This window comes from Macrotis lagotis, chromosome X (genome assembly GCF_037893015.1).
Source record: "Macrotis lagotis isolate mMagLag1 chromosome X, bilby.v1.9.chrom.fasta, whole genome shotgun sequence".
NCBI classification, from domain to species: Eukaryota; Metazoa; Chordata; class Mammalia; order Peramelemorphia; family Peramelidae; genus Macrotis; species Macrotis lagotis.
Window position 1 is genome coordinate 624,291,852 of NC_133666.1, and position 7,366 is coordinate 624,299,217.

Consider the following 7,366-nt stretch of genomic DNA (forward strand, 5'->3'; position numbering starts at 1 on the left):
TAAATACACAAGATTACAAAGGAGACCTTCTCAAAACATTGAAAAAGAATAAATTCCTAGAAGTCAGGTTAAGAAGCTCTGGACTTCATGGAAGACCAAAAGAGAGAAAGTAGGAGGATCAAAGAGGACAGCAAGAAAAATTGAGGTTCAAAGGATGGAATTAGCATATAAAGTTGGTCATAGGAGACATATAAAGAGACAAATTCTTATCTGTCCAGTTCTGAAAGTTAATCATTTGTATATTGGAGAACCTTGAGGATCCAGGAAACATGAAAAAGACTAGTAGTTTAGGAAGGAGAACCTGTAAATCTGGGAAGAATAGGTCGGAACAGGAAAACTAGAGGCAGCAGAAATAAGGAGATGAGACAGTGAGAGAGCAGAGGGAAACAGGATGAATGCTACCTTTATAAAGAAAACTGGGTTTGAACTCTGGCTTCTGACATGCATCCTTTGATTATGGGCAAGTCTAATTTAGCCTCTTAATTTAGACTTCCATTTAAAATTTAGAGTGATGGATCCATAAAGGAATAGTCTCAGAGAAGTTACACATAGATATTTTAACTATATGTGATTCAGTAGATAGAGCCCTGGGTCTGGAATCAGAAAGAGAAGTTCAAATTCAGCTTCAGGTACTAAATAGCTTTATGACCTTGGGCAAATCCTTTGACTTCTGTTGGCACCTACCTCCCAGGGTTAGTGTGAGCATCAAGTAAGATAATATTTGTAAAGTGCTTTACAAACCTTAAAATACTATATAAATACTATTTTTTTTTTGTAGAAAATCACCCAGAATTTTCATTTTTCTTCAGTGGTACTATACAAGAGCAGAAAACTACCAAAACAAAAAAAAGATTTTTCTCTAGTTTAGTCTTTCAGTGTTCTTTTTGAAAACATTTTTCAGTCATTAAAAACAAAACCAGAGTCCAATTCTCTGTAGTTTTAGTCCTCTCATACTCTTAAAGGAATTCAACTGAAGTTAAAATTCAGATTTTTTTCAATTTGAGTTTAACCATTTTCAATATGAAACAGGTCATCACATGGTATTGTCTCATTTTGTCCCAAGGAAGCCAAGTCAACAATAATTATTCCTGTTCTTTAGTGTTTTGTTTAGAAATTCCTCACAACTTTATGAGGTGGTACTAGCATTATTCTCATTTTACAGTTAAAAAAACAAAACAGGCCCAGAGAGGTTGAGTGACTTGCCCATGGTCACACAGTTAGTATCTGAGCTAGGATTTGTACCCAAGCCACTTGACTCTTAAACTCTTTGTTCTCTCTGTACCACAGTGCCTCTCTTTCTCCTTCCTGTCCATCACTGCTTCCCTCCTCTAACCCTATCTCTGGTCTCTAGGGAGCCTATCCCCACCTCAAGTTGTTGGGTAGTTCTTAGTGGTGAAGACACCACTATGTAAAGAATGGAACCTTTGCAGGGATTTGAGAATGACCTGACTGTAATTATCCTTCCCTATCAAATGCCATCTTCCTATTTATGTACACCAGGAATTGCTTGGCCAGAGCTGAGGGATGGAAGTGTATTTGGTGGGGAAGGGGCTTTGCATAGAGATGGCCATTCCTGTCACACTTGACTGGAGCCCATGATTTGTCACTAGCATGGTCTGTGCTTTTGAATTTTGATACTGAGATATCCTCAAGAAATAAGGGAGGAAGAGGGGTTTGTCCCAGAACTCCATTTAAGTTCTGGGGGAGAAAGAACTGAAGAATCTTAGATCCAATATTATTAGCTGTGTGTTTTGGCAAGGCAATATCTCTGAGCTTCAGTTCCTTTGTAAAATAGAGATAATCATACTTACATGACCAACTTCACAGGGTTTTTGTTTTTATTTATGTTTTTAAATTTTTAAATTTTATTTTTTCAAATCACATGTAAAAACAATTTTTAACATTTATTTATTAAAATTCTGAGTTCCATATGCTTTTCCTCCCCCTCTCTACCTTCCTCCTTGAGAAAGCAAGCAATTTGATGTAGACTATATATGGGCAGTAATGCAAAACATATTTCCCCATTAGCCTTGATGCAAGAGAAAACAAATCAACCCCATCCCCACCCCAAACCCAGAGAAATAAAATAAATAAAGTATGCTTCATTTCACAACATGACTAATATGGAAATATGTTTTGCATGATTGCACATATAAAAACTATTTAAAATTCTTACCTTTTTAGGGAGAGAAGAGGGGAAGAAGGGCAGGGAAAATTTGGAACTCAAATTTTTTTAAATGAATATTAAAACTGTCTTTACATGTAATTGAAAAAATGAAATACCATTTTTAAGAAGTATGCTTGAGGGGCGTCTAGCTGGTACAGTGGATAAAGCACTGGCTCTGGAGTCAGGAGTACCTGAGTTCAAAACTGACCTCAGACACTTAATAATTACCTAGCTGTGTGGCCTTGGGCAAGCCATTTAACCCCATTGCCTTACAAAAAAAGAAAAAAAGAAATATGTTTGGATATGATAAAGCCTGATCAGTCAACTTTTCCTTCTTCCTTCTGATTTTATTTATATCAGGAATGCCAAGATTGATATGATTCAGCTTCTCCAGAATTATACCTGCCCATTGGCATTAGAATTTAATATTTAGTATAATAGTAATCAAATGAAATTTTGCTGACAGTCTGAAAACTTTATGATTTCTAATTTTCTCTATCTCTTTTCCCCTTTAACTCTGCTACCATCACCTGCTGAAATGGAAGAGAATCACCCACTTCTGTAATCCATTTGAAATTTTTATTTTATGGTTACCAAAGGCCAAAAATTTCATCTCCAAGTGATCAATCTATTTTTAATGCTCCTCTCCAAAGGTAATTAGATTGGTCCTCAGAAAACAGACTGTTTGAAGCCTTTCCAGAATTTTGGAAATTGCCAGAGCTTACACTGTCACAGCCTTTAAGAACCCAATGTCACCCACAATGAAACATCGGAGAAGGCCTTTGTGGAGGTTCCTCCTTACCTCTGGGATAAAATATGAATTTCTTTGCTTGGAATTCAAGGTTCCTGCAATCTTATTCCAAACTACTTTTCTAATCTCATTTCACATGAAACTGAAAATGATATTTTCCTTCTTATACTTCATATTCTAGTCAAACTGAACTATTAGCTATTCCTTGAGCTCAATCTGTACTCTTGCACATTCAAGTCCCTAGGCTATTCTTCATATTTGAAATGCATTTCTTCCTTATTTTGAATTATTGAAATTCAAAAAACATGAGATCTGGAGTCAAGAGGCCCTGAGTTCAAAATCTGCCTTCAATAGTTACCACCTATGTGACCTTGGAAAAGTCATTTGACTTTACTAAGCCTCAGTTTTATCATCTGTAAAATGAGGTAAGGGATGGACTTGATGGCCTCTGATATCCCTGCTTACTGTAGATCTCTGACCTTCCTGTAAGACTGTTAAAAGTTGATTTTTAAGAGGCAAGAGTAGTCTTTAAGAATTGAAATGTCTTATTCCATTTTGTTCTGAATTTTCCATTTGTTATGGATGATTCCTCCACAAATTAAGGGACCAGCTTATAGCAGCTGGTTTCCTTCAATGTCTTGTTTCCTTCCCTAATTGCTACAGAAGACAAGTGCTGCAAAGGAGGACAGCTGAAGGATATATGTTCCCCTTATTTATTTTATCTCACAAGTGGGTTCCCTTTGACTTAATGCAGCTAGCTATATTAACAAAGACACATTCCTTCTCTGTCTGTTGTAACTGGTGATATAAATTTTCCTTAACAAGCGTACCATTTATTCTGTGTATGACCAACTGTGTAGAACAGGTGGTCATTTTTTTTCCCCTCTCTTTTGTCTCATGTAGAGTACAAATAATATCACCTATATTGTAAGGGACACACATGTTCACCAACTGCTGGTGGAGTTTATCTCCCTCTGAACAAATAAAAATTTTACTGTCCCTGTCTTTGGTTTATGCTGGTTTATTGTCAGAAGCTAGTCAAATGAACCAAAATAAAAGTCACACAGCTAGAATAAGTTCTGAGTCCATCTCATCCATGGAATCTTCCCTGATTTTCTTATCTCAGTGTACTCTCGCTATCTTCAAATTTTTGAAGAGCACTTTGTATCACCTTTGCCCCTGACACACTCTATATCATATCTCTTGTATAGTCAGTTTCTTGAGGACAGGATGTGTTATTTTTCATCTTTTTATCCTCAGCATCTTGCACTACCTTCTACAAAAAGACAACTAATTTATATTTGTTGACTTGAATTTATTTATTTATTTTTTTGGCAAGGCAATGGGGTTAAGTGACTTGCCTAAGGTCACACAGCTAAGTATTATTATTATACTAAGGCTGGATTTGAATTCAGATCCTCCTGACTCCAAGGCTGGTGCTCTGTGCACTTTGCCACCTAGCTGCCCCAAATTGGATTTACTGAATTGATGGAAAGTACATCAGATTTGGAGTCCAAGGACCTTGATTCAAATTCTACCCTACTTTAACCTAATACCTTTGTGATTTTTGGTAAGATATTTAGTCTCTTGAATCCTCAGTTTCCTTATCTATAAAATGAAGTAGTTACTATAGCCCTGTTAAATCTATATCCCAAAGAAAGAAAAGAAGAAAAGCATCCATTGATTTATCCATCCATCTTGCATTCCATTGAGTATGGCTCTTCCCTTCTAGAAATGGCCATTCAATCAAGCCTCCAGTCTCATCTTTTGCCTTGGTGTAAGAGGAGTAACACTATCCATTCAGCTCCAAGCATCCATCTCCTCATCTGAATTGTCTGATAGGAGACTTCAGTTATCTGGACATCAATTGGAGCTCTTTCTCAAAACAGAGAAGCTAAAGAATAAAGAAGCTTAAGATTTTTGGATTTGCTTTATCATTTAAACTTTTGAAAGATAGAAGAATCAATGAGTTGGAACTATTGTCTTAGAGCTGATTCTTAGCAACTCATTGTTGAGGAGAAATGATGAGAACCTAGGAAATTGGTGCAGGGGTGAGAGAAGTGAACATTTTGCCTTATAATTTACGACCCCCAAAATTAAGGGAAAACCAGATGTAGTTGGGCATGTACCCTAGATTTTTAGAAAAAGTAAATTTAAAAGAGTTAAAGAAGGAATATACTCAAAAATGAAATTCATCCACATGCATATGCATATTTTTAAAGTTACAAAATTTCCTTCCACCCTCCCTTCCCACTCCCTACCCTCAGAGGCAAAGAGTCTGGTGAATATTGTAACACATTTGTGCTTACCATGTTTAAGGATTAGTCATTTTCTGTATGAGGATTTAGGATGAAGGGAAAGAAATGTGTGAGAAACTTTTTAAAAAGTGAATATGGGGTTTCTCAGATTCTGAAGGGGTTTTTTTTGGTTTGGTTTTGTTTTTCTTCCTCTAGATGTGGATAGCATTGTCCATAGCCATTCTCCTACCTCCCTGAACTGCTGAGAGGAGCTGCATCCATCAAGGTTGATCAGCTCACAACGTTATTGTTAATGTGTACATCATTCTCTTGGTTCTGCTCCCTTCACTGAGCAATAGTTCCTGTAATTAGTTCCATGTTTCTCTAGAGAGTGGCCATTCATGGTTTCTTATAGAACAATAGTACTTCATAACATTCATATATCATATGAATGCTTCTGTTAATGTCACCCAAGATTATATTAGCTTTTATAGCATTCACTCCACACTACAGATTCATGCTGAGCTTGTAGTCAACTAAAGGTTTTCATGAACTGCTTTTAAGCTGGCTCTCCCATATCCTGTCTATTTACAGTTGACTTTTAAAAACTAAATGTTAGACTATATTTTATTCTTTTAAATTAAATTTTATTTTTCAGCCCATTATTTTAGTTTATAAATTAAAAATTTTTTTTATTAAAGATATTATTTGAGTTTTACAATTTTCCCCCAATCTTGCTTCCTTCCCCCACCCCCACCCCACAGATAGCACTCCGTCAGTCTTTACTTTGTTTCCATGTTTTAGCTTGATCCAATTTGGGTGTGATGAGAGAGAAATATCCTTAAAGAGAACAGAATTCTCAGAGGTAACAAGATCAGACAATAAAATATCTGGGTTTTTTTTTTTTCAAATTAAAGGGAATAGTCCTTGTACTTTGTTCAAATTCCACAGCTCCTTATCTGGATACAGATGGTACTCTCCTTTGCAGACAGCCTAAAATTGTTCCCAATTGTTGCACTGATGGAATGAGCAAGTCCTTCAAGGTTGAACATCACTCCCATGTTGCTGTTAGGGTGTAGAGTGTTTTTCTGGTTCTGCTCATCTCACTCAGCATCAGTTCATGCAAATCCCTCCAGGTTTCCCTGAAATCCCTTCCCTCCTGGTTTCTAATACAACAGTAGTGTTCCATGACATACATATACCACAGTTTGCTAAGCCATTCCCCAAATGAAGGACATTTACTGGATTTCCAATTCTTTGCCACCACAAACAGGGCTGCTATAAATATTTTTGTACAAGTAATATTTTTACCCTTTTTCCTCATCTCTTCAGGGTATAGACCAAGTAGTGGTATTGCTGAGACAAAGGGTATGCACATTTTTGTTGCCCTTTGGGCATAGCTCCAAATAGCTCTCCAGAAGGGTTGGATGAGTTCACAGCTCCACCAACAGTGTAATAGTGTCCCAGATTTCCCACATCCCTTCCAACAATGATCATTATCCTTCCTGGTCATATTGGTCAATCTAAGAGATGTGAGGTGGTACCTCAGAGAAGCTTTAATTTGCATTTCTCTAATAATTAATGATTTAGAGCATTTTTTTCATATGGCTATGGATTACTTTGATCTCCTCATCTGTAAATTGCCTTTGCAAATCCTTTGACCATTTGTCAATTGGGGAATGGCTTTTTGTTTTAAAAATATGACTCAGTTCTCTATATATTTTAGAAATGAGTCCTTTGTCAGAATCATTAGTTGTAAAGATTGTTTCCCAATTTACTACTTTTCTTTTGATCTTGATTACGTTGGTTTTATCTGTGCAAAAGCTTTTTAATTTAATGTAATCGAAATCATCTAATTGGTTTTTAGTGATGTTCTCCAACTCTTCCCTAGTCATAAACTGTTCCCCTTTGCATAGATCTGACAGGTAGACTAGTCCTTGATCTTCTAATTTGCTTATAGTATTGTTTTTTATGTCTATGTCCTGTAACCATTTGGATCTTATCTTGGTAAAGGGTGTGAGGTGCTGGTCTAATCTAAGTTTCTTCCATACTAACTTCCAATTATCCCAGCAATTTTTAACAAAGAGGGAGTTTTTATCCCAATGGCCAGACTCATTGGGTTTATAAAACAGCAGATTACTATAATCCTCTCCTGCTTTTACACCTAGTCTATTCCACTGGTCCACCACTCTATTTCTTAGCCAATACCAA